This window comes from Equus caballus, chromosome 14 (assembly GCF_041296265.1).
Source record: "Equus caballus isolate H_3958 breed thoroughbred chromosome 14, TB-T2T, whole genome shotgun sequence".
Taxonomy (NCBI): Eukaryota; Metazoa; Chordata; class Mammalia; order Perissodactyla; family Equidae; genus Equus; species Equus caballus.
The window spans coordinates 79,353,035-79,380,402 of NC_091697.1; the positions used below are offsets into that span (position 1 = coordinate 79,353,035).

Sequence of the window (27,368 nt, forward strand, 5' to 3'; positions counted from 1 at the left end):
CAGGATATTTTTCTGGATTAATTGTAAATTTCTCTTATGAAAACAGTTGTTGATTGCCAGGTGCACTGTTAACCTCGTGAACAAGAATGCTTGGCATCAGCCCAGGCTCGGCTGGAGCATGGACGCTTCACCCAGCGTGTTTCAGATAGTCTGAGTAAATCAAAGGGAGAGGACGCAATTGACAGGGACACAAGATATTTTTAAACGCTTTATTATTTTTAAAACTTTTGTCAATATTTTAGAAAGAAACACATGCCCTGTTTAATGACCTGACTAAAGGATGAGATACTGTTAAAAAGAATCAGAGAAATTAATGCCGGTTCTGTGAAAAAGGGAACTGGAGCAAACGTCACTGCTTAATAGATTTTGACTTTGGGAGCGTTCTTAAAGCTCACAAAGGGAGCCTTAAAAGCTGTGGAATAATTGGGACTTGATGGAAATTCATAGTATCAGCCATAAAAAAGTAAGGCTCATAAGTAGTCTTCCCATTGTTTGAGTTTTTCAAAGGCTGTGACACTCAGATAAGAAGTTCAAAAACAAAATAATTTTTATTTGTGCTCCTTTTAAGAATTTAAAATACTGTTACGAGACTAAGGGAACATGCAGTGTTCTGACCTCCAAAGCGGCAGAAAGGGATTATGTCACCTTTTCCTTCTTTTTACCCCACTGAGACTAAATGTTGAAATGGAACAGTTAAATTAAAGGATTGTTCTTTTTATCCTTCAGTGTCAAAAGTGGCCACATCTCCTAGAGAAATAACGCACCTGATTAATTGTGTAATTTCGCAAGGAAGCAGTAATTCTCAGCCTTATAAACATGTAATGTACTAATTTGGTTTCAGAGTTAACTGAAAACAGTTTAATGAGCTGCTGTATCATGTGTATGTGCAGGGTTGCATAGAGCAGATGCCAGGAGAAATGGAAATAACGTGCCAGTGACACTTAGAATAACAGTGTTTATACTTCATTGACTTTGGGTTGTCAGCATGCTATTCTCTGTGTTTCCCTTAGTAACTTATTAAGGCAACTGAACTCCAGTGTGATGATATCTAAGTGTCATTTGTTGTAAATTACACAAGCATGCACACACCAAACGCATAGTCAATCTTCAGAAAAAACCAATACTTCCTCGTAGAGATGGCCACAATGTTATCCATAAGACAGGCACACAGAGTGAGAGGTGACTCTCTGAGCATTGTACATGCTGGAAGAACAGTATTTTGGCCTTTCATCAGAAGAAATACTATTTCTACCGATTTTCCCACTCATCTATTCTTGCTCTATTTTAACAGAATGGTCGCGTAACTCTTGGTTTGAAAGTTGTCATACAGCCTCACAGCAGGCTTATATTATCTACAGAGTTCTTTATGAGGAAATATAAATCACCACAAATGAGACTTTTCACAGCCAGAGATATGTAGAAATTTGTGTCAGTGCTTTGCTGGCTTGCTAAAAAATATCTCTAGGCTCCAAAGCGCTCTCACAACTCATCCCTGCTCCCTACCCTTTTGGGAAGCAATTCTCAAAACTTGAGATTTATGGTCAGAGAGCTGATAGTGGCTATAAAGTTTTCTATTTTCTCTTTTCTTTAATATTAATGCAGAGAACGAGGCATTATCATTCATTATTTTAGTTCATGAGTATCCTGTGGGCTTGGCATACGGTTTCTGGGGATATGGCTTTCCGCGGTTTAATAAGGGAAATATGTGGATTTTGGCAACAGGCTTCTTTTCCATCAAAGATTTTTAGGCAGATTGTAGAAAATCCCCATCAGGAACAGAATTTTAGTATATATGCTATATCTAGGTTTGGTTTTAAAATTTAAAGTTTTATGAAATATTAACTCATCCTGAGCCCCCAAAGTAAAATATCATGAATTGGATATTCAGCCTACAATTATTGTTAGAAATTAGAATGCTAATACCTTTCCATTTTACTATTTTCAGAGATATACAATGTTTCCACCTGGCTTTATCTACATTAATGTGAGAAGTTTTAGTTTAGAGTTTAGCACTCCCTTTTGTACCCCCATCTTTAAAAACAAATAATGTCTCTGAATCATTAAAAAAAGAATATACTGTTTTTAATTTAAACTTGCCAAGTTTTTAGTAGCTTTAATATCTAGTTTCTAAAATAAATTTTCTGTTTCTAATTTCTTTTTCTTACAAAAATTTTTAAAGGTTAATTTTTCTCCTTAGGTACATGATCACAGGCTCTGACTAAAATCTGCATTGATGGACAGTTTCAGTGGGTCCTCAGCCTCAAATTCAGAACTTTTTGTTCTATGTTAGGCCTAATTTTTGAGGAACAAACCTAAACAGAGTAAAATAGAGGCCAAAGAAGTGAATAGGTACATTTTTCACTTTTAATAGATTGCTAAAGGTCTTGTTGTATACACTGGGAGCAATTCAGTTCACTAGGTTTGAGGCCATATGATGAATGCAGCAATGATTTAAATGAAGTTTAGTTCAGAATAATTATTGTCATAAAAGCAGCCTTTTGCTGAAGGCTTACTCAAGCCGTGACTGATAACTGCTCCCTAACACTTGTCTGATAATCATAATTCTAGTGATTTAGCATTTATTGCCACTTTACGATGTGCCAGGCACTGTATCAAGCACTTACCTGTTTTACTCATTGAATTCTCACCTGTGAGAGCGTAACTGCTATTATTATATCCATTGTAAAGATGAGGAAACTGAGGATGAGAGGTTAAGTAACTTGCCCAAGATCATGTAGTTAGTAATAGAGTCATGATTTGAACCCACGCTGTTTGACTCCAAGCCTAAGCTGTTTATTCACTTGCTTCATAATAAACATTTTAAAAGAAATTAAAAGGAGACAGAATTCAAGTGCCCTTGGTGAGTCATTGTGCAAGCCCTACCTACACCCTGGAAGTTAAGGCAGATTCAGTTCTAAAAATGGCTAATGTGATGTATAGAGGGAAGATTCATTCCAACTTCTCCCTGAGATTCACATACTAGGAGGTATATGGGTTTTTAAAACAAAGTAGAGCTTTATTGAATGGTGTGTGGGGGCAGAACATGATGCCGTAATAAAATGTGTCATTCATTCTCCCTACTTCAATTTTGATGAAGACATTTAATGATTAGCAAGACTGTTGAAAGTATGTGTCTCTTTGGTTACCCGGAGTCATTTTTCAGAGTTTTAAACTCGATTAACAAAATCAATAGCACAGTGTAGGCACTGGGGAATATATTGCAAAACCTCCTGACCAGCTGTTTCAACCTCGCAGTGTGTTAATATGACATGTTGGGGTTTGCCTTATCTTGTCCTTAAGCAGCACGGCAGCTGCAAATTACTGTTTCCATTACTGTTATTAGCTGTAGATGCTGTTGCTGCTGCTGTTCTTTAAAATCCACCAGTTTTTCACAGACTTGGAGTTATTAACACTTTTGCAAATTCAAGAAAGAGGAGCGGAGAGTGTGTAGGAGAAGGGCTATTCTGAGAATTTATAACATTTAGAAATTTGAGAATGAAGTTCCAGAATTGCAGCAGCTGTGTGCATCACCCAGCTTTACACACAAGGACTCAGGGCACTGGTTCATGAGGGCGATCGCCAGAGTTGGGGAGATCCCCGGGCTGCCCTCCAGAGAACAAGCTTCACACAGCTCAGGTGGATTTCCTCTCTCACCTCCCTCCCCTCTCCTGACAAGGAGATCAGAACAACAAAGACTTTGGGATCAATGAAAAGAACAAGTCTGACTGAAATGGAATATTCTTGGAAAATAAAACTGGATAAATTGGGCCAGCTTATGGAGGGCCATTAATTCTCGTCTGAAGAATTTGGAGCTTATCAAATTCCAAAGGCAAAAGGCAGAAGTATGTTTTTGAAGGGGAAACTCATTTGGGCCTTATCATATAAATACATAGAAATAATTGGTTTTAGAGCTAGGTGCTGGCTGGTTATAGAATCATAGCTAGCAGGTAGTGAACACTTATCCATTCCACCTTTATATATATGGTCTCATCCCTATGTTATCACAGCAATGTGTTAGGCGGTATCCTTGTCCCCATTTTACAGATGAGGAAAGTGAAGTACAGGCAGGTCAAATAACTTGTCTAAAATCATATTGTTCATGTGTGATGGAGTCCAGAGTTGAGCTAAGGCATTCTGGCTCCAATGTTCACGCTCTTCGCTTTTTTCCATGTATGGCAAGTAGTGTTCAGAAGCTTATTCCATAAATAGTACTAGTGCTTATGAAGAAATTTTTCTAATCTCAGAGGTTGTAATACCCTTTACTTGAATTTCTGTTGTTTCTATATTCCCTTCAGCTTCTTTGCCATAGTTAGAGTTTTAATTTTTTTTGCATAAGCTTTTATGATGTTTTTATTAAGTTGAATTGCTAAATCAATAACATTTGCTGGATTATTAATTTAACCAAATAGCAGAATTTCTGACCTTTTGATACAATGTGTTAGTTATTATTAAAGTCCATTTTAGAAGATTTATTGCAGCTATTTCCTGAAATATTTATATTCAAATGCCGCATAAATCCATTTATTAAACTCTACTTGGGCTGTCAGTACTTGTGCATCATTAAATTTGTAGAAAATCCATAGTAGCTATAGAAGGATACACTTCAGTATCATGTATTATTTTCTCATTAGTCCACCCAACAGTACTTACTGAGCTGTGTTTACCCACCAGCCCGATGCAGCAGGCACCACAGAGCAGCAATAGAAAGTACTCAGTGTTAATCTCTGTCTTCCAGGAGCTCAGAGTCCAATGTGAGAAAAATAAATAATGGCAAAAAGAGAAATAAAGTAAATTACAGGATTGAGACTGTCCGCAAAAAAGAGAGAGAGAAAATTGCTTCAGGAGGAAGACGTTAAAGATGTGAAGTGCTGATCTGAGGGACAAGGTGGAATTCTGGTCTCAGGGCTTAATTCACTATCCTAACTTTAGTGACCTACCTGCAAAGGGCGGTAAAAATGCAGATTCTAAAAACCCGCTTCCAGAAAGTCTGATTCGTTAAATTTTATGAGGTTGCAGGAGGGACCTTCATTTTTAACGAGCTCTCCAGCAGTTTTTCTGGCAGGTGATCTTCCTACCACACTTTGGGAAGATTGGCTAAAAGTGGGATAGATGAGTCAGTTGCAGACATGGAAGAAGTGGGGAGTAGAGGGTCTGAGTGAGTGGAACAGCAGCGTCGGTGTTGAGAAAAGGCAGTCTCTGTTCTGTGAATGTTTGTATAACCGAGGGAACCCTGGCGAGAGAGAGACCAAGCTAGTCTAAGATAAAGCCTAAGATAGACTGAGATTCTAGGAGTCAGCGCATTGACGATGGTCAGAACAAAACCTTCTGCCTCACCAAGCAAGTGTCTCATTTGCTTCATCCATAAATAAGCTAAAATTTCACCAGGCTAATTCAAACAAGAACCCCTTGTTACAAGAACAAAGGTAACCCTTTGGGATTTTTGTATTTCTTAAACAATTTTTTCTGACTTCTTGTTATGAAATGAATTCCCTTTACAAAGTGGTAAGCTGCATATTGAGGATAAGCATCAGAAAGCCACAAAAAAATAGAGAGGAAACAGGCAAGATATCAAGTGATAAGAAATATTCATTTTGGACCAACAGTTTAGAAGGAAAATGTGTACTTGAGGAGAAAGGAAAAAATAGTGAGGAGTTTCTGTAATATTCTATTTATGTACCATCAGGGTTTGGAAAGGTGCATTGAAGAAGGGGGTGCCTATTGTCTGTGACCTTTCGTGCTTGTCAGTTTATGTTTTCTTCTCCCCGATGTTTATTAGAGTCTGATAAAAAAGGAGTATATCTAAATGGAGCTATGATTTAGTTATGATTAAAGGTCAACAGTGATGTATATTTAACCGTTATTTACTTATATATTGAGTTAGACAGCAGTCATGTTTTTAACCATATAATATGTCCTGATTTCTAGAAAATAAGACCATTATTTAATTGGTTCCTTTTAAAAATATTATTAAGTTTAGAAAAGTAGATGAGATGAGGTTGAGGAGATCTAGTTCTTGACTCCATCGCTTATGAGGTGTGTTCATGTGGGCAGGAGGCTTCACTCCGCATCAAGGTTTCCGTGTATAAATGAGCTAAAGTGCTAGTTTAATAAATGGCGCTCTTAATATTGATATTTGAAAGGCAATTAGTTACTTTCCTAGTTTCTGTCAAAATTAATGGTAGCTTCTGTGACAAATTTTTATGGGCACTTTAAATTATACATTTGCATGTGTCAAAAATAGTTCCTATCATCAACTACTTTGAAGTACACTGGTGGTCAGAAATAGCTTACTGTCATTTACTCACAAGGGCATTTTTCTCACACTCTTTGCAGAATCAAATATGACCAAAATATGTTAAGTCAGTTCACGGTGGTTTATCTAGAATGTTCTACAATGTTGAAGATACAAAAATACCAGTGTGTCACTTAGAGAACCATTCTTTGGGTCACATCCAAGTCTGCAGTGGTCAGTTAAATTCGAACAAAATATTTTCCAGGGCTAACTAGAACACTGCTTTACCATTGGCAGGTTTTATGCACCTGTTTTTTCCCCATAGAGTCTCATACCTGAGAAACATGGAGAAGTGTTCTTTTCCTAAATTGAAAAACTCAGCTATAGTCTAAATGAAATGGGATAAATTATCTTTTTCACAATTATCCATTAAAGGGAGAATTAGAATTAATATTAATCACAGATGTTTCATCAAGTTTTATTATCAACCAGATTGACTGCCAAAGTGCTTTCTGGAAGACATTTCCTCTCCCTCCCCCACCTGCTACTGAGAACAAACTGTTACTATGGATCCTTAGATAAAGATTAATGGTTTTGGCAATTCATTTGAGGAAATCTGTATTTTATTGTACATTCCACTTTAGTTCAAGGTGTCACTGAAAAGCGTGGTTTGTCACTTCCCTGATAAAATTATATAGTGAAGACACTAGATAGTATAAGTCTTTCTACCGTCAGAAACAGATTAATCAATAAGCAGCCCAAAGTTGATATCACCCAACCCATATTTTTAAAAATTTTGGCAAGCCTTGTTTATAGATAAAATAAGCAAAATGCCTATCTAATCCTGGTATTTTAGCAGCTCTATTTTTACCCATCGCACTTAAATTACTTGAATATTCTTTTTCATTTTTTTTTTTACATTAGATAAATGGTATATCTCTTCATGATTCAATCTGAGCTATACAACCATCACAGTAATATTACTTTTCATTTTTATGTCAGCTCTCTTTCTGGAATAATTCATTACCAACTATGTGACCCTTAGAATAATTAGGAACATTTGATTCTTCCCTATACATTTGTGAAGTACACCAAAGATGAATACAATATTCATTAAGGTTCTCCACTTGTAAACAATATTTGTCAATTCCAGGTATCTTAAAGAAACAAAAAAAAGAAACTTTCTCTGTATTAAAGAAATTGAGTCTTTTAACTAAAGACCTCAGGATAGACAGGAACCAAAGTAATGCTGGGGATCTAGAACATAGAAGCAAGTGGATAATTAGAATTATCTCCTCAAGACCTAGCCATTCGATTTTCTCAGCTCTAACACTTCTGCATTCTTTGTGTCACTCTACTCAGAATTCAAGTTCCTGGGAGAAGGAATTTGATTGGCATATATGGCTGTCCTTTGGAAAGAATAAAGAGAACCTTGATTGACAATACCACCAAGACTGCATGGAATAAGGAAAGAGGAGTTCTTCCAAGTTTTGGTTGTTGTTGTTTGGTTTTTAGCCTAAGGAAGATGGGCAGTGATGCTGAATAAGCAAAAACAACCACTGGCCAAAACAAGGTTGTATTTCATTGATGAGTAGTAGTGTAGAATATGTGGAATTGTTCAAAACAAAGAGAAAAATCTATGTAATAAATCCTTTAAGTGCAACCAGGACAGAGTATCAATTTAACATTCATATTTCTAGTTTGTTTTACAGTAATATTTTATCTTTGCCTAGTACTTTTTCAGGCTTTACTGTGTCCAACAAATTAAAGAATGTGACTCAGTTAGGGTTTCTCTCACATGTAATTGTTTTTCTCTCTTTTAATGGAGATAATATGAAAAAGCAGACTCCAGGCAAATAATGGAAAACATCATCTTTATTGATTTCCGGGTTTATTTCATTGACATCAACAAAATATAAGAAATGCAGCAAAATCGGTTAAGTCCCATTTCTGCCACTGCCCAACTCTAGTCAGATTTGGAATTAGTCATATAACTGAGTCTATTTCTTAAATGTAAAAATGAGGGGGTTGCACTAGATTGAGGATCCAGGGTAGTTCCAAGAAACAAGAAAATTATTAAGATGTTACAATTTCTGACATCAAATTTAAGTTAAGTTTGGAAAATTCAGGGTTAAATAAAGTGTTTCTCCCTTCCCCCAGTAAGACTTCTTAGGTCCTTAAATGTGATGTCGTGTATTGTAACTCTCTGAAGAGAGTGATACAATACGTACTATTCACTAAACTTAGCAGACTTTGGAATGCTTTTTTCATTGGAGCATCTTGAGGGATCTGGCTTCCATGGGATGAGGTTAGATTATTTATAAAATCCCATTTAGCTTTAAAATATACTCAGTATATACTTCTCCTAGTCATTGTAGGGGAGGAGGACATTTCCTCTCCCCAAATGTGGGTTCGTCTGGCGGGAGAACGAATTAAATTCACATGAGACAGAATAGCAAGAGAAAATTAAACAAAGCTTTATGAGGAACCATGGCCCGGGGCCTTTCTTCCCGAAGGAAGAAAGGGCACCGAAGAAGTGGGGGTGCACATAGTGGTTATATACCCCCAAACAGGGTGTTTCACATGTGATTGAAATGTCCCTCCCACAATAGTCACAAGAGTGCCCTGTCGGCACAGTGCTTGATGGACACAGCAGGTAGTGGTCTGCTGTCTGGGTGGGCGTAGCAGGAGGCAAGTCTATCGTCTGGAGCTGAGCGGTCACAGGTGAGCGCAGCAATCAGTTCCTAGCCTAAGGAAAGATGCTTAATCCTTAAAGAAATGCCAACGTTGGGAGGGGGAGGGAAGTCAGTTACAGGAGGTTACCAGACTAGCACAATAAAATGCAGATTTAAGTCCTTGCCTTTGGTATTGATTAAGAGTTTTTGGAGAGTAGGTCATCTCCTTTCTTCTTCCTGGTCCAGAGAGGGAGGCACCTTTTACAGATAGAGATTTACCTTACAAATGTAAATGTGTTCTAAGGAAGGGCAAGTTCCATTCCTCAGAGCCTCCTTCCCTGTCTCAGTTTATCAAAAGCAATCAGCCTCAAATAATCCTGATGCCAAAGAGACATATCTTGGGGTGGCCAATTCCAGGTCTCCACATTATGAAAAATGGGAAATCCATTTTAATACCATTCATCACCCAGCCCTTTCTATCTAGTCAGCATAATCAGACTTTCTATATAGTTGAACCCACATCCTTGCATCTAATCCTCTTTTTGAAATGAGCAACAAATACAGGCTAGTTGTCTCTTCCTTCAAGGATTCATGTGTTTATAGTGAATTATACTGCTTACATTCCTCTGGCTGTTCCTATGAGAACTGTTTTAAGTTTAAATATAATTTTTGTCACTTTTCTGGAGTCTTATTTTAAATGTAGATCCAAAACATGAAAACAACACTTTAGATAGATCTGATAAATAAGTAGACCAGTAGGACACACATTCAATTTATAGTCTGCTGTGGGTTTTGTTTTCGCTGAGACATATCTATGTTTAGTCTGCCATTCTTCTATTCTTTATTGGTTTTACTGAACTTCATCCCAATTTAATGGACCGTTTCGCTAGTTGTCTTAGGGACTAGTTAACGCCCCCCCCCCCAAATAATTTTACTTATGAACTAATTCTCAAATCCATCTCACATCCTTTGATGAAAATATTAAGGAATACCTCAAGAATGACTATTCTGGAGGCTACAGGAAGACAAGCACTCACTAATATGCCTTCAAAGTTGGTCCTGAGCATTGACAATCTTATTTTTGCAATCAATAACTAGCCAGTTTTGCCCTCCACAGTACTACGCAATAGTCTTTTCAGTGGATATCTCATTGTTCTACATAAAGCCATCAAGCCACCTGCATAGCTGCTCCTGAGCATTGTCTCCACTGCACCCTCATGAATCCTCTGCTCACTCACAGGCCTGTGTGGAAAGCACCCTTAGTGCTTTGAATTGTTAGGTTCTGACTACTGGGCCCAAACGGTCCTCAAAGCCTTGACATCTTTGGATGCTACCCTAGGATGAAGCTCTACAGGGGCTCCTTGCACTGGTAATCCAAAAATGAATGATGAGGCATAGTCCTTACCCCTGTGATTCAATTCCTAGGGCGAACATGACCTGGGTATTCAGTAAATGGTTTTTAACTGCCTTGTGACCGGTACTCCCTTCAGATTAGCAAGTGGATCCAGATTGCCCAAAGGCCCTAATTGAACCTGCCCCTTGGAGGCTTTTAATGTCTTTGTGCCCAGGTTAGATGTAGAATTTAGCACCTTGGACTAGGTCCTTTGGTTCAAAGGACCCATCTGATACAGAGCCTCCAACCTCTATCTGTCAAACCCCTTGCTTCTTCCTTCAGAACAATGGTGTCAGTTTCAAATTTTGTATCTTACTCTCTCAAATGTAAGGTCCTGAGGGCATGCACTGTGTATCTCTTCTTTCTTACTGTATAGATAGTGGCACAATGAAGGGAAAGGGAGATGGATACAGTATGGAACAGCTACCTGTGTGAAAGTCCGTGGGATTCCACGAGCCCGCCAAGGCACAGACAGTGAGGATTCCTCCTCTCTGGAATTTTTGATCTGTGTAGACTTAGGGAAAATGACAAGGCAGACACTGCTAAATATTTTTAAAACTCTGCCTTCTGTTCTAGAGGAAGTTTTTAACTGAAATGGGGTAGAAAGAAATAATTGATGTTGATTTTGTCCCCTGGAGGAAATCTAAACAGGTCTATATCATTTTAAACAAGCATGACACATGAAAATTAGGATTTTACAAAAGATAAGTTGCAGAGTGATCATTCCATTTAGGGAAATGGATTCTTTTCAATAGCTCTAGAGCATTTTAAAAATGATTTGATTTCTAAAAATCTACATTTTTACAATTTACATTTACTTTTCAGGATCAAAATGGTTGCAAGGAGCAAAAGTAGTTGAAATTTTTGAAAAGATAACTCTAGATGAGTGGGAAGAACATTTCTTTGAGGGCGGGATGAAATTCTTAATACCCAAGAATCAAGATAAAATTTTAGAAACATCTTCCTTAGCAAGATGGCGGCGGCAGGGGGCTGGGGGGAAAGGGGTATGTGTGTGTTGTATTGCTGAGGGCGGGTTGTGGCAGCAGGTCCGGCCTTGCTGAAGTTGCACACATATAATCCAGTGTTATACTGTGCAGAGATTGGGGGCTGGTAGCTACTTATGAGAAATAACAGTTCTATAACTTCATTAGTTTTTTAAATTAGTGTCACAGACAGCTCCCACTTTTCACCACTGTGCTTTCTGGAAATAGAATCATAAAGCAGATAGTTGTAAAGTGCCTCCCATTTTCCTCCAGGAGTAATATCTTAATTGAGACTGTGTCTCTGACTATATATTTGAGAAAAAATAAATCATAACTATGACCAACCCTATGTCAGAGGCAAAGATGCAGTAGCCATAAGCTTCCACAGTTATTTAACATAGTAAAATTATACTCTTTTCTATAAAAGGGACATAAATGTATTATACACATTGATTTTACATGCACTCTAAAGAATATGTTCAGCAAATAAAAAGTTCAACTAAACTATTTCATAAATTTTAACAGAACTAGCTATACCATAAATTCATTAAATATTTAATTCCTAATAATTTGGTTCTTTGTATTTAAGAGGAACGTTGGGGATGATTTCTTTGCCCTAGTTCTGTCCAAGATAGTTTGAGGGAACACTTCTCTTTTTTTTGATAAACATCGCTGGGCCAGATCAGCCTGTTCAGTATCCTTCTCCTGAGTAAGATGAACTTTGGCAGGTTATGTGGCCTCTCTGACATGCTGAAGCTCAGTTTCTTAAACATGTAAAATGAGGAGACTGAACTAGATGGTCCTGAAGGTTCACGACCTTGAGTTTTGTGATTCAGTGATTTAAGCTTGAAGGTTGGTGTAAGGATGCAAAAATGCTCAGTGTTTAGCTATTGATTATGATGGTGATGAGATTCGCCTCCAGGTCTGTCACCCCCTTATGCATTTTCAGGCCCATCAGGGCTCCTGCTGCTGAGCATTATGCCAAATAAAGGCCACCAGCAAAAACGTGCCCTCCTTCTTGGCCTTGATACTTGGCTGGTATTTTGCCATCATCTGCCCTCACCCTTCACAGGAATGCCTTGAAAATAACCACCAGGTTATGAGTAGAAGCTCTTTCAAAAGTACTTTAAAATCATTTTGTTTTATACAGATGTGTTTTAGTGCATCCTAATTCAATGTGGGGGTAAAAACCCACTCTATCTTGAAAAATAAGTCATTTATTCACATTTATAGCAGGCTTAAGGACCTACTTACATTGCAGGAAACTCACATGCCTGCTCAGTTATTGGCTTTTTTATTTTACTTTTTCTACTCCAAGCTTGTGATTTTGTGGGCATTTATGGTAGATCAGTGAGCAAACAAGCATTTTCTGGTGGTGACCTTGTCCTTCATTCATTTGTCTTTCCTTCCTTCATTCAACAGCTATTTATTGAATGTGTACCACTGGCCAGATAGTATTTTAGACTCTGTGAATACAGTGGAGAAAATAATAGGCAAAACCTCTGCTTTAATAGAACCTACACTCTACTGGGAAGTGGGGGGTGGGGGATAAACAAGCAACTAAATAAATATGAAATATGTCAGGTAGTTGGTAAATACCATGATGACAAAATAAAACAGTAAGAAGAATAGAGAATATAAAGGTAGGGAAATTGCTATTTTACATATAATATATATTAAATATATATATAAATATATTTAAATATATATTTTATAGGGCAATTATCTATATAATTTTGTATAATATAGGGTGATCTATATAATTACATAGCATGAGAGAGAGAGAGAGAGTGTGTGTGTGTGTGTGTGAGAGAGAGAGAGAGAGAGATCAGGAAAGGACTTTCTAATAGTTAACACTTGAGGAGGGGCCTAAAGGAAGTAAGCCATGTGTCTATCTGTGTCTATCTGGCAAAAGGATTCTCCAGGCAGAGGGACAGAGAAACGCTAAGGGCCTGAGGAGAGTTGCATGCCCACAGGCTGGAGCAGGATGAATGGGAGGAGAGCTCTGTAAATGCATGAGTGTGATGGATTAGGGGGTAGGATCATGGTGGACCATGTAAGGATTCAGGATTTCACTTTGAATGAGGTGGGAGTCCTTGCAGGGTTTTGAGTGCAGGAGTAATGTGCTCTAACTTAGGTTCTACCAGGATCACTCTTGACTCTTGTCCCTTTGTCCAGAGTGGAGCAGAATCCTTAGTTTCCCTGGCTGGATGGGATCCTTTGGATTCAGTCTATTAAGGAGAAGAATGTTTGGAAATAGATGGTGCAGAAAAATGTTACATGTGCTGTTGAGTAGAACATTCATGGATCAAATACCTACATTGCAAGAGAAAAAGAAAAAGTAGAAAGACACAGTCACCCATGGTCCACCTTATTAATGAACCCATATCTTTATTGAATTTAGGGTAAAAAATAGTGAATCTGCTGCATCTGTTATTTTCTGAGGCATCAGGAAAGGCTGTTGTCTATATGTAAATAGGCAAGTGGCTTGGGCTCAGCAGGCCCCTCCCCCAGACAGAGCCCTCTCAGTTGGGTTTTGGATAAGAGGAGTTTCTGCTTTACATGTTAATTTTGGTTCCTATGGCACAACTTTGTCAGCTAATTTACTTCTCCTCAAGGCCAAAGCTAAGGCACCACAGGGGTGGGAGCAGGCAAGAGCTGCCCAAATCCCAGGGGATGCCATGAGGTCAGAGACAGCAATGCCAGGCTGAGAAATTGCTCCTTTCACGGAGGAGTATATACTAATGACGCTGCCAACTTTCCCGGTTTTCTTTCTGGAACTTTGGGTTACTGTGTTTTGTTTCATATTTCCTCCTACAGGGGTACATACGGGTACTTAGGAGTACATCAGTTTCAGTAATATGATATTAAAAGGCTTTTTCTTGACATGCACCTGATTAGGAAATATGCAGAGGGCATGTCTCTGCAGGCAAAACCTCCACTCGGTTTTCTTCCAGAAATCTACTGCTTAGATTGCACAGTCACATTCTACCAAGTTTTAACCTACCCCCAGACTTTTTTGGAAGAACTTTTAAGAGCTTCTGGGAAATTATGAAACAAATATTTGAAGTAGGGTAGTCATGAAGAAAAATATGATTTATGCTCTAAACTGAGGTTGTATAGTTTTGGCATCAGAAAGACTTGGATTTGAGTATCCGTTCTGCCATTCGCTAGCTACGTCTGTCATTGGCTAACTACTTGTCCCTGTAAGCCTCAGTTTCCTCATCTCTGAAATGAGGATAATACCTGCCTTGCAGAACTGTTCTGAAGATTAAATTTAATAAACCTGGCACAGTGCCTGGTGCATAGAAATAGTAGATAAATGGCAGCTATTATAATAATAATATTCTTATGCATCCTGAAATGAAGTTCCCTCCCACCAAGCTCTATATCAATTAAGAAACAATTTCATGTTTCTAATTTGTATTTGGTCAAGTTAAACAGAGAAAAAGAAACATTATGGAGAAATAATATTCTAGAGTAATTGGTGCCAAAAGAATCTTAAAATAAAAATATAGGTCTTGTTATTAATCCCTTAAAACAATCATTTGTAACCATTCTGCGACAGATTTATTGACTACAGCATTCATTTAGAAATGCTAAACTAATGAGAACTTGGCCATTAGTTGTGATAATGGTCTATCATTTCGAGCTTGAACCATGTGTACTTATTTGGCCTCATTTCAAAATAGTAAATTATTTCAAACTCATTTCATTTCTTGAAAATGCCCTTATGATTTAGGTCATGCTTTGGAATATATGAGTAGTAGTCCTGTAATCCATCATCCGAAATAAACTATATCATTCTGGGCTATTTTAAGATTGAGAAACTTCAAACATATTTTCAGAAATTGCATGAAGGGGTTACAGAGGCTTCTCAAGCCTCTAATTTATCTTTTCATGCCTATGTTTGATTGTTATTCCATATTAAGGTTTATTTTCCTTTTAAAATAGCTCTGCACAAAGAGAATATACTGCTAAATAGTACTGCAAGGGAATGTTTACAGATGCAAATGACTTCTATTTAAGGAGCTCATGATTAAAATGAAAGAATGTGGCACTAGAAAGCATGTGAATAACCTTTGAAAAATCTCACAATAGAACTGAATATGGGATATTTATAATCTAGGATTACAGCTATAACGGTATGTGTGAATATGTATATTAAATATGCTGCAAAGGGCCTCAAATTGAAACTTGTTAGTCTAATTTTACTTTTCTTTAATTTTGATAAACCAACTGTTTTATTCTGGAGAAACTGTAATATGGAATGATCTAGAAGGCCAGTACACTAGAAGGAAATAGTGTTACATTTGCCTGCAACAAGTGAGCCAGTTTCCACAATTCCATCCTTCTGATAAAGACAAGATATTTTTCTGATATTTCTGCACTGGGCCATTTTAATCTCTAATAGATGCTTTGAGGCTCAAAGTATATTTCATTATTTCATTTTTTTATTGCTCACAGAGCAGGCTGCTAATAAAGTCAGAAGAAAGCTATGATCATTGGCAGACATATTTTTTTTCAATCTATTTGTACCCAGAGAAGATCTGCTCTTTGGTTTCTTGTTTTCAAGACTAACCTTCTGGGGTCACGCAAGAGATCAGGACACGTCCTGTGTCTCATTTTGGTGGAAATCATGTCTTTTGCTCTTGGGTGCAGTAGGCAGTCCCGGCTCCTGCCCCGAGTATGAGTTCTTGAGAATGGCTTGGTTCAGGCCCTGGCTGTACAGGAGAACTAATGAACATGTCATGCGCGTCTCGAGTTTTCCAGTCTCTGGCACAGCTGTGGCACTTTCCCCCCCTGCTGCGAGGCACAGCACGCTGGCCATTTGTTGGCAAGTTCATATTTCACACTGCAGGGAATTGAAATGATTGAACAGACAGAAGAAGAGTTTTATTTGCAGTAGCCTACGTATCCCCAGACTCTGATTTGGCATAAAACATCTGCTTCATGATCTGCTTCAAGGCCAGTTCCTTTCCTCCAACAAAGGTTACGACTTCAGGCAAGCTGTGCTTCCACTGGCAGGAGGAAATTTGCCCGGAGACTTGATTTAGTCAGAATCAAAGCATGCTGCCACAGAATTTCTTTTTTCAATTATCTCCGAAGAGGCAGCCAGACTTTAAATGTATCAGTATAATAAATGCAATGAAATAAGGCAGACACTCCTTTCCCCTGTTGCTCTCACGGGGAGGTGCATATACAGTGTGCATCCACACCCAGAAGCCGGAGAGACTTACCTAGCTGTCGACACACATATCTTGGCAACGGCACATCGCAGGTATGGCCTTTGGATGTGTTTCGCCCTATCAACTTGATAAATAAGTGCATGCATTGGTTTTACCTGGAGTGTTTACATCTTTTAGATTATAAAAGCAAATTGGCATGATGCTGAGTGTAATTATTACTATTTTTCATAGTGAGGAAGCATCATACAGCCTTTATTTTGTGGTTTGGTCCTAATTACTAATTATATTTACCTGCATGATTTTGTCATGCACAGTCATATTTTTTGTACAAGACAGCCCTCACTAGCCTTACAGACATATATACAAAATTAAATTCTGGCATTTTATTATGCTAGAGCAATTAGATGCCATCCTCGTAATGAGAAACATGACATCTTCATCGCTCTCCGCTATATTTTCGTGTTGTTTTAATGCAGACATTTACCAGAATTGAATACAGTCTTCCTCCTACACACAGACACACAGACACACACACACACAGACACACACACACACACACACACACACACACACACACACCCTTAATTGAATATCTGCATATCTCCAAGGAGTCCTCTGGGTGAAACCATGTATTCATCTTCTTTAGTTCTTAGGCCACTTTGGTTTAAGAGTAAGAACTGTTGCTTTTATGAAGTGCCTTTTTCTATAAAGTCAAAACCTCACAGCAGTGCACAGAAAGCCGATGGTATAAAGGAGCTAAGTAGAGTCTTTAATAGAGAGAGCTGGGTTGTAAGTGTTTTTGTTCCTACGGAGCAGATAGATTTGGCTCCATCTGTTCCATATTCATAACAAAGGAGCGCACTTACAGGAGGGCCAACTTCCCCGGAGCCGCCTGGTAATGATCTTTTCACCAGAATGAAAGCATCTGAGCCCAGTGGCTTGGCCCTGCGAAAAGCAGCTAGCAGGATTGCCCTTCAGAACCCGGATTTCCTTGTAACTGAGGTTGACATAAATTTTCCCAATATATAGAATGAAAAAAATCGACTGATTTCTCATCTCCCTGCCGCACTGTGTAGTTGGGAAGTTCAAAATGTATAAATTTTACCGCCTCCTACAACCGCAAAAGATTTGTAATTAGATAGTTTGGGGGGAAGTTTGCACTTGAAGTAGCTTAAGGTTTCACAGGGAAAGGCTGTTCTTCAAACTTTTAAGTTGTTTCTATTCAGCCTTTTTAATCTTTTTAAAACTGGGGTTAATGAATAGAAATATGAGTTACACCAAATAAGGAAAAACCCCTGTTGAGTTTTGTAATTAGCAAACTTAAAGCTAATTTCAACTGAGACCTCTTAGATTAAAAAGAGAAGTTGACCCAAGAGTGTGTACTTTTTCTTCCACTAAGCAGAAAAAAAATAGAATGAACTTTTTCCCCAAAATGCCAAGCTGTACAAAAAAACTTCCTATTTATATGACATGTAGAGTCAGCATCAAAATGTAAATAGTTCCTTAGAACTTTAAATAGCACATTGGTATTAGTATCATGGCTAGTGGATAGAATGCTTTCATTTATATGCTAGCTTCACAAACTTCTTAAGAAATAGGAACATATTTTGAAGTATAGTTATCCTTTTCTCCATTCTGTCGACTTTTAAAGTACTAGAAACTCCTGAAAAATACATCATTGGTTTATTTAATGTACTTCATGTTAAAGTTATAAATGTAATTTATCAACCTTTTATTATCCATTTTGGTATCATCTGTGCATTATTTGCTTGCTAAACTAAGGTTTCTAGCAAGTCAAATAGTAAACAAATCTCTCAAAAAGTTTGCTGCAGCAATAAAATGGGCAAAGTTTTCATCTAGCTATGAGATTGCTCTGCATTTTAGAAAGAGGAAATATAAAAGTAATATTTGTAGAGAGTGAAAAACATAGCCGATCAATCTATGAAGATCTCAGGTTCTTAGAATATCTTGGCCTCTTGGGTTATTTTTTGTAATATATGGACCAAAATGCTTCTGGCTTATTCAGTTTTTACTTCATTCATTTACTCATTCCTTCAAAAATATTTTTTGTGTGCCTACTTTGTACCAAGCACTATGCTAGGTTTTAGAAACACCGTGGAGAATTAAAAAAAAATGGTTCCTGCTTCTGAAGCTTACAGTTTAATTGGGAACTAGACAATAAACTAGGAAACAAACAAATTTCTAACTGCCAGTTATACTAGGACCTATAAAAGGGGCTAGATGAGGTGACAGAGAAACATGGAGAGTAGAGGATGACAGCTTTCAATCGGGTGATCATGGAAGGCCTCTCTCAGGAGGCAGCATTTGAGCCGTGACCTGAAAGGAAGTATCAGTATGAATTTTTGGTGCACAGAGGATAGTTTTTGTCCATAAGAAAGATTATTTAAAGGGTTAGTTTGGATTTAAAATTTTATATTTGACTTATTAAAGTAACACATTAAAAAATAATTCTTTAAAATTTCAAATTTAGCCTATTCAAATTAGTTTATACATCTTATTATTCTCTATATAAGACTAGTAAGTTTAAATATTTGGCTCCATTTACCTGGTTAATTAAACTTCTTTAACCATTAAAGATTTAATACATTCTCTTTCCATTTTAGGTACTTAAACTGTTGGACTCTAAAACCTTCCCAAGTACTTAAATAATTCTTATCATCATAATAAACTTAAAAATACGATGAAGTTTTAGTTCTCTTAAATGTTTTTAAACTGTATGTAAAACTAAGATTTCACTTAGTCACAAATCTAAATCAGTTGTTCATGACATATTTTAAATTGGAATTACATATCCAATCTGTTACTCTAAATGGCCAAAGTTTTCCTACAATTTAAAAATATTAAAGTACCAGCTTCTCAGATGCTTTCTTAACCCCCCAAATACTAGCTTTATGGTTTTTGATTGTCTTAAAAATGCCTATATGTACTTAGGTTTTCAACTCAGCTGTGGCTAAAGGACAGTTAGATCCCTGAACACAATTTTGGGGTTAGGTTCTCATTTAATGTTGGAGGTACCTTAACTTGCCAAGCCTTCTTAATGACTTGAGGATTTCAGCCAAGATGGCTTCCCTCTTACCTCTGATCATGATGTGTCACTTTTCTATCCCTACTTAAAGAAGCTCGTGGTCACCCGCATTCCACCATCACCTTGACTTTATCCTCCTGTTTACTGGAGGAGCCTGCTCATCATACACAGGCTGATCATTTGAAGTGATTCTGCATATCTTTGGCTCTAAAGATGTCCACATTCCTTTCATTTACTTCTTATCTCTTGGACCACACACTCACAGATAGGAAAATCAAACCTGCTTGAATTTTGTATGCGTCTCCGGGCTTCTTTGGCTATTAGGTCACAGTTTCTGAGGTCATTCCATAAGAAGGAGCCAGCAGAGAGAGGAGAGGAGTCTTCCAGAAAAGGGGATTTTTTTTTTCTTTTTTAATTTCCTTGACTCTTCTCTTCATATTTCTTTTTTATTCTAATCCTGAGTCTTCATTCATGTTTGGTCTACAAATCACTTTGAGGCTACACAGATTTTGTTACCTTTAGCCTCCTTCTTCAAATCTTTATTGAACATATGTTATGAACAAAAAAGCAGTGAACTCCCCAGAACTGAGAACCCAGCACGTCTCCTGCCCGCAGAGAATTCACGACTCTAGTAGAGACGTGATGTAACAGCCAGCACTGAGACCAAACAGAATGGGGTACGTGCTATTAAGGGGATAGGAACAGGTCTACGTAAGGACCCAGAAGAGGATTTTTGTGTTGGAGAAATGGGGAAATATCTCAAGTGTCCAGGGGGAGCTGGATTTTGAGAGGTCACGCAAAGGAAAGGTCACACAAGAAAAGGAAGACGAGGAGGTTCTGGGAGGAGATGATGTTTAGCTATTAATGTTGATTAAAGGAAGGAAAAGAGCGGGAGAGAGAAAGAAATCAAAGTTGGGGCAGATTATGAGACACTCTGGCTGCTGTTCTACAGGGTGATGCCCTGCAATGCACAGCTGTTAACTTTACTGGAAATGGTCCTACTCAGAGACAACCAGGGCAAACTAGAATTTAGTCCCTATCATTAGCTTTGATTTTATGAGATCTTTCAACATAAAACTTCATGAAGGAAAGCACTTTGGGTGTGAAACAAAATGTACAATCCTGGTACCTGAATGACTCCGTCCTTGGTAGAACTTAGCCTTCTAAAGAGAGAACATTAATTTGTTCAGGCCTCTAGGGTCCCATTAGGGCCCTGCTGCCCAAATGAATGGCTTCTCCTGCCCAGATACTTATCTTACCACCAGAAATGGCAGACACTGGATAGCAGGTGGCCCACTGACTTAGAAAAACAACCAAAGAAATAATTGATTTGTGTAAATAGATATTTACCCAAATATGATGCAAAAGAATACTGAAGACACGAATAGGAACCATTTGCAGCAGCATAATATCCATGGACTGGTATGGGTATGGAGCAGTGTTTGCATCCACCTCTGTGCTGGTTTTATTTGCTGCCATTGCTGTGGAACAGTGTTTACAGCTGCAAAGGCAGTCTCAATGCCCAGCCTGGTTGCTTTTCTGCAGGATTTATGTCCTCGTCTTTGGTTAGTGTCCCTTTAATATAAGAGCATGCTCACACTCTTAAAATGGATTGAAAAAAGAACTCACAGAATCTTAGCATGGTTTCCAAAAGGAATAAGGTCTTTCAGTGCCCCTTCTAATTTTCTAAACTCTCACCCCAGCTTCAGTGCACTTCTGCACATAAACTCCTTTACCCTGAACCCCCCCCGCCCACCCCAAAACTATGTTAGAATCCAGTTTTTCTAATTTAGGCTAGAAATAAAGTGTCAGTTTGTCCCCCATGTTTTCCGTAGGACTCATAAATAACTTTTTATCACGACTATCTATAACCTGACCCCTCCCCCTCCTATAAATTCGTACTCAGACCTAGAGACTGCTTCCTTAGGGAAACTGCATTGCAGAGGGAGCAATGCGGACAGAGCTGATGGTGTCAATCTGTGGAGGAGTGAAATGATATTCTAGATCTATAGGGGCCTGTTACCTGGGTGTCCAGGTGCAATATAAAAGTTTACAGCTCCTCTCCAGTAGGTCATACTTAAATTTTCTTCCAGAGGGAAAGGCTCACAGGGAAACCGAGGCCTAGCTGGGCTAAATAGCTGACTGAAAAGCACAGAATAAGTCAGAATGGGTGAACCAGGGAGAAAATTCAGACCATCATCATGCATGCGCTCAAACCACTAAACCGTCTCTCTTCCAAGGCCCCTCACCAAAGAGGATAGGGATGAAGGTGGCTGTGAAACGTTCAAGGAAATATTAACTCTTTTCTAGGAGTTCTTTGAATTGTATTAACGTGATGATTATTAATAATTTACTGTCATGCTACATTAGTGCTATATGATAACAACATTGTTTCTGTTAAACGGTACAAATGAGTAATGGGATTTGTGGCTTTCGTTGCTTACCAGTTCACTGTCACCCCAATAGCGTATCACAGAGGTGCTACAAGGAGCCTGTGGAGAAGAAGCAACGAGTTCCTCTCTGGGATTCTAGGAATTCTGCCTTTTGTCTGAGTTTTTCTTTTGGTGGTTATTACCTTGACTATGTGGCTTCTGGCTGAAGAAGAGTTTTTATAAGTGAATTGTTCTGCTCATCTGTTTTTCTTTGTCAAATTATACCTATCTGGTATAGCACGTGAAATTCACCAAAATCACCACAAACAAGAGAAAGAATTATCTGACCTTAACAGCATGGGACAGTCATTTCAGAAATGTGGCCTCAGGCAAGCTCAGGTCTCAGAAAATAGTTACAACTCTAGTTTATAATAGGAAACTTATTTTTTCCTAACTGTTCAAAGATGTTCAGTGACTTCTTTAAAAAAATAGTAAAATATCCAATAGAAGTTAATTATATTTCCTCATGTTTAGGGTTTTGTTAACAATTAAAATGATATCTAAATGTTATCTTGCTTTCCGTGACTATGTGGACTGGATTTCTCCAGTCACATCATAGAAGAAGGAGATAAAGTCTAGATTTAGAACCTGAGATTTAAGCTGACTAAATTTTCCTTAAAAAGAATTAGAAATGCTTCTTATAGAGGAGATTTTAAAAGCATTCTCTGAAAGCCAGGTTATTTTTTTTGGTCATGCCTTAATATCAAAGATATCAAAGTATATGGGACATAACATACTCTTCTTCAGTAAGCAGTGGAAACAAGTTTGTTGTCACTGAGCTTTAAAAAGCAAGTAAGTTTGCCCACACTTCAAATAAATGTATACAAAAGCATGATAATGTCCTATTTGTTTATTCCTAGAAATCAGTGGAAAGAAACTTGTCCTCAGCCATTCATTTGAGGTTGCTAAGAAAAAGTCATTGATCTACTGAGGCTCAGCTGCTGGAATTTAAATAATACTTGTTAGTATTTGCAGTGAGAACTTTGCCTGAGGGGGTAGAGAGATGGGGCAAGGGGGAGCAATGGGTGCGATGGGCGGCACCTCCTATTTTCTCTTTTGTCTGAGGCTACACAGCTGGAACTTATTTTTACTTTCCTCGCTCTGAACTTGACTCTAATTATTTGTCCCTGTTATAGTTCCCTGGTGTTGAAACCAAGTTTTAACTTGTAGAGTACGTTGTTGTACGCTTATTATAAGGTGGGAAACACACCCCTCTTCCTTTTCTAGTTTTTTTTTAAAGAAACACCCCCAGAGCCCTATCAAAGTCTGTAATATTCACATGGTATTTTAAATTTCTACACAGCTTCCACCTTTACTTAGTAACCTTGTTTCCAGGTTTTACATCTGGGGCTTTGACCTTAACTTGCCAGTAATTTATATCTTGAGACTCTGAAATGTGTGGCAAGTGTGTGGCAAGTGTAGCCAGCTCCTGTGGTTGCTCTTAGGATGTAAGCTTGATAAACCCCGGGGTCAAGAGCACACTATTAAAACATGCGACTTTTAAATCTCAAAAGGTAGAATGGTGAGATGTATTCCATCATAACTGGTGGTTTTGTTATTAATATGAAAATTAGCTGTTGTGCTCCTTTTAAAAAAAGGCAGATAGCCACTTGCAAATTGTTGCTGGAATAGTCTTTCCTAACAAGAGGGCTGACTTTTGTTTTAAGACTTTTTTTGAAGGTCTGGTAACCATTTTCCAACAAGTCCATATGGCTTTGGTTAATCTCTATCCTATTCCCACCACCACTTTTGTTCCCCACCCCCTACCCACATATACAAAATAGATTTTATTGATTCATTAAATTCTAGAAGATATTTTCAGTAGTACCATTTCTTTTAATGGACTTTACTTTCTCAGCATTTATTGTGAAAGGAATATTAATGCTTAATTCTACAGTCACCTGTCTAATTTGCATATATCTGTGTTGTATGTTAAACCACATGGAAACCAACACAGGAAAGCTGGGCTCTGCTAACAACTAATAGCCTATCTTTTCTTGTGACTTGCACAAATTGAGAAATATTGCCTCTGGCAAACATAATGGAAAACTGCATTTTTAATGCTCCCACACACACTCATTTCTTTAGAAAGAAGAAAGTGACTGACTATTCTTAAAAATAAAACTTTCCAAAGTACCCAGATTGACAAGGGACACAGAAAAAGAGAAGGATTTTGGCTTTTGGAATGAAGATTTGGGGATGAATAAGGTTAGGCAGAGGTGTTAAATTTGACTAGTGAGTACAGCATTGGGCCTAAAAGTGCGAAAAAAATATTAATACGAGAGTCTCTTGCCTCTCCTGCTAAACTTACAGTTCTTCATGAAGAAGAAGTTTTGTTACCTTGATTACTTTTGAGTTGCTTGAAGTCTCATAATGTTTGTATTTAATTTGATAGTCTGTGTGAAAGATAATTGATGGGAGTTTTTTGATACAAAGAGAAGGTTTGACTTATTATTAAAGTCCTTTATTTGAGGTGTTTTTAAGCTCACTTTTATATTCTATTTCTCATATCTGAGGAAAGGATTCCCTCTTATGATTTAAGTTTACATTTCATATCAGAGCTCATTTCGGTTCACCCAGCAATTTGGAGTTAAAGTGAGACATCACGCTAATTGCAAGGAACAGCACAGGTTGGCTACATTAGCAAAAACAAACTAAGTGGCATGGGAAGGAAAATGAAAAACAGTTTCTAAATGCTGGAGTGAAAACAAATAGATACGTCTTGTGGTATTTCTTTAGCAGCAGTTTATAATTACCTCTCTTCAAGGCTTGTTTTAAGTGGACTGTAACAGTAGCTTGAAAAGTAAACTAGTAAGGGATCCAGTTGTTTAGACATGGCAGCAGAGTAAGGAAGGATCCGCTCTGTGGGAGCAAGGGCAGGCAGTCCTTTAGCGGAATCCGCTCCAGTGCCTTAGGCCTTAGGTCTGAAGTTGGCTGTCGGAAGCCTTTGACTACACAGAGTTGTTTGTATCCAGCATTGTGTCAATTAGCTCTTGAGTAACAAATGCCCTCAAACTTTGTGGCTAAGACAAAATTTATTATTTCACAGTTTCCCTGGGTCAGGAATCCAGGGGCAGCTTGACTGGGTCCTCTGGGTCTGAGTCTCTCACAAGGCGACAGTTATTTCAAGGCTCAGCTGAGAAGAAGAATTTACTTTCTAGCTCACTCATGTGATTGTTAGCCCGATTCAGTTCTTTGTGGCATCAGTTCCTTGCGCTCTCTTGGCTGGAAGTCTCCCTCAGTTCCTTGCCACGTGGGCCTCTCCACTGAGAATCTCACAATGTGGCATCTTGCATCATGAGCAGGAGAGAGAGAGCTAGCAAGGAAGAAATCACAGCCTTTTACAACATAGTCACAGAAGTGACATCCCATCACATTTTCTGTAGTCTCCTTGTTAGAAGCAGGAAACTGGGCCCAGCCCACTCACAAGGAGAGGGGCACACACAAAGGCACGCATACAAGGAGGTGGACATCATTGAAACCAGGTCAGAAGCTGCCTACCACAAGCATGGTGTCAGTATTCCCTTGCCACGTCCAACTGATAGGCCTGTAGTGAATTGTGACATGAGTATTACGTGTATTGGCAATGCTAAATGTAGCTTTTGAAAGTACTGATACAGGGGCACTGAATGTGGTCCCCTTTACGTATCAGATTGGCTGGTAAGTGCTGAATGGTGCTCACCTGAGCCCCGGGAGACCAAGGAAGCAGGTTTTCAGGAATGGCTGAAGGTAGGGCCTCTGCCTGAGGTCATGGAACAAAGTGAAGATTAGCAGCCTTCGTGGCCTTATTGGCATGATACTCTAAACACAGAGAACCAGAGGGCCCCTGATTATATTTCATTATGTGTTGTAAGGTTTTGATTGGTACCTTGCAGATCATTAGGGGGAAGGGACCCTATGGGTTGATTTATAAAGTTGCTATTAAGATCATGGAATGGGAGGTTGTGCTTGTTTTAATGGTCCCCACACCCCTACTCCCAATTTCCTGACTCCAAACGTACATTTTCAGCAATAAACCAAGTAGAAGGATATGAATTTGGATTATGTGACAAATGTTTAAAACATGAGTTGAATTTCTCATTTTACTTTGACAAATTCTTTTAGAAAATCCATGTATTTTTATAGCAAGTGTTCAGATCTAAGTTTTCTTTACCTCTTGCAGGTTAATTCCTCTTTTTGGTTGCTAAAGCTGCGATTTGGGAACTTAGGAATGAAATGTTTTAATTCTTTTGTCCCAGTTGCTATTGGTTGGCTTCCAGAGGACCTGTAAAGCCTTGATAAAATTCCCTCTGATAAACATGTCTGGGACACCCTCACGCTCCCAGACACAGCTGACTCTGTACCCAAAGCTGTGCTGGCCAATTCTTGCAGACCTTGGTGATCACATGGGTTCTTCCTGGTGCCCTAAACTGTGGTACATATTTATGCCCCCAGCTGGAGTTAAGCATAGTACGAGGACAGGAAATTCGTCTTGTACATCTTTGCATCCACAGCACCTAATAGGGTAGCTGGCACATAGTAGGAATTTTGAAAGCATTTGAATGGATGGGTGAAGCTGCAGTAATATATAATACATCTTAGTGATTATTCACCATCAGTTTTCATATGTTCAAGATTAATTTTCTAAAAGCAGCATGAGAACTTGTATATAAATTTTGTTTTAACTAAGATAAAGATAGTGTTGGTCATTATAAAGTGATGTGTCTCTAGAATCATGGGGATTAATAGTGTCTACCTCCTGACAAAAGCCAGGCACATTTTTAAATTTTTACTCCCTCATGTCTATCTTCAATTATTTTGCTCATAATTGATCCTAAAAGGATTTTCTTCATCAATTTACTTGTGTGAATATTACATTTTTCAACTCCTGTGTTATTGTGTGTTTTTAATGCTCAATTCTCTGCTTTTTGTTTGCTTGTGACTAGTAAAGCACTTTTATATTACCTTATATCTTCAAATATTACTAATAATTGTCGCTATTTGTAAGTGGCCTAAAGACGTCCTACATTTGTCAGCTAAGGGATTGTAGGGTTAAGAAACCCAGAACATAATGTAGAATAAAGCCACACACTCACTTTTTTAAACAAACCTTGCATAAAAAATTGAGTTTTTCCTGATATATAAAAAGTTTTTATGCTTTTTGATTTTATTTTTGTTTTTCAACATAACAGGTAAGGAACTCATGTTATACTGACCTAGCAAGGTACACCCTCTCAGATTGGTTAAGCATTTACTTCATGAGCTCAGGTCAGAGGTTGTGGAATCAACTGATGTAACGTCATCTGCATAGTGTACTCACATTATATGGTTATAGTCTTTGTTCATTAATTTTTCTAAGGATTAGAGTATGGTAGTCAAACAATATCATAAGGTGTCAGTCATGTTATCATTGTTACGGCTTTTCTGGTGATAGGAGAT

At 38.1% G+C, this 27,368-nt stretch overlaps 1 protein-coding gene and 1 non-coding gene across 3 annotated transcripts in view; one reads left to right on the forward strand and one right to left on the reverse strand.

Moving 5' to 3' along the window:
• Nucleotides 1–27,368, forward strand: part of EFNA5 (ephrin A5) — a 272,447-nt gene that overhangs the window by 232,820 nt on the left and 12,259 nt on the right. The gene's annotated exons all lie outside the window — the stretch shown is intronic.
• LOC111767992 (small nucleolar RNA SNORD77) lies at nucleotides 7,146–7,210 on the reverse strand. The gene has a single exon (XR_002799954.1). It is a non-coding gene; the product is annotated as a small nucleolar RNA SNORD77 (small nucleolar RNA).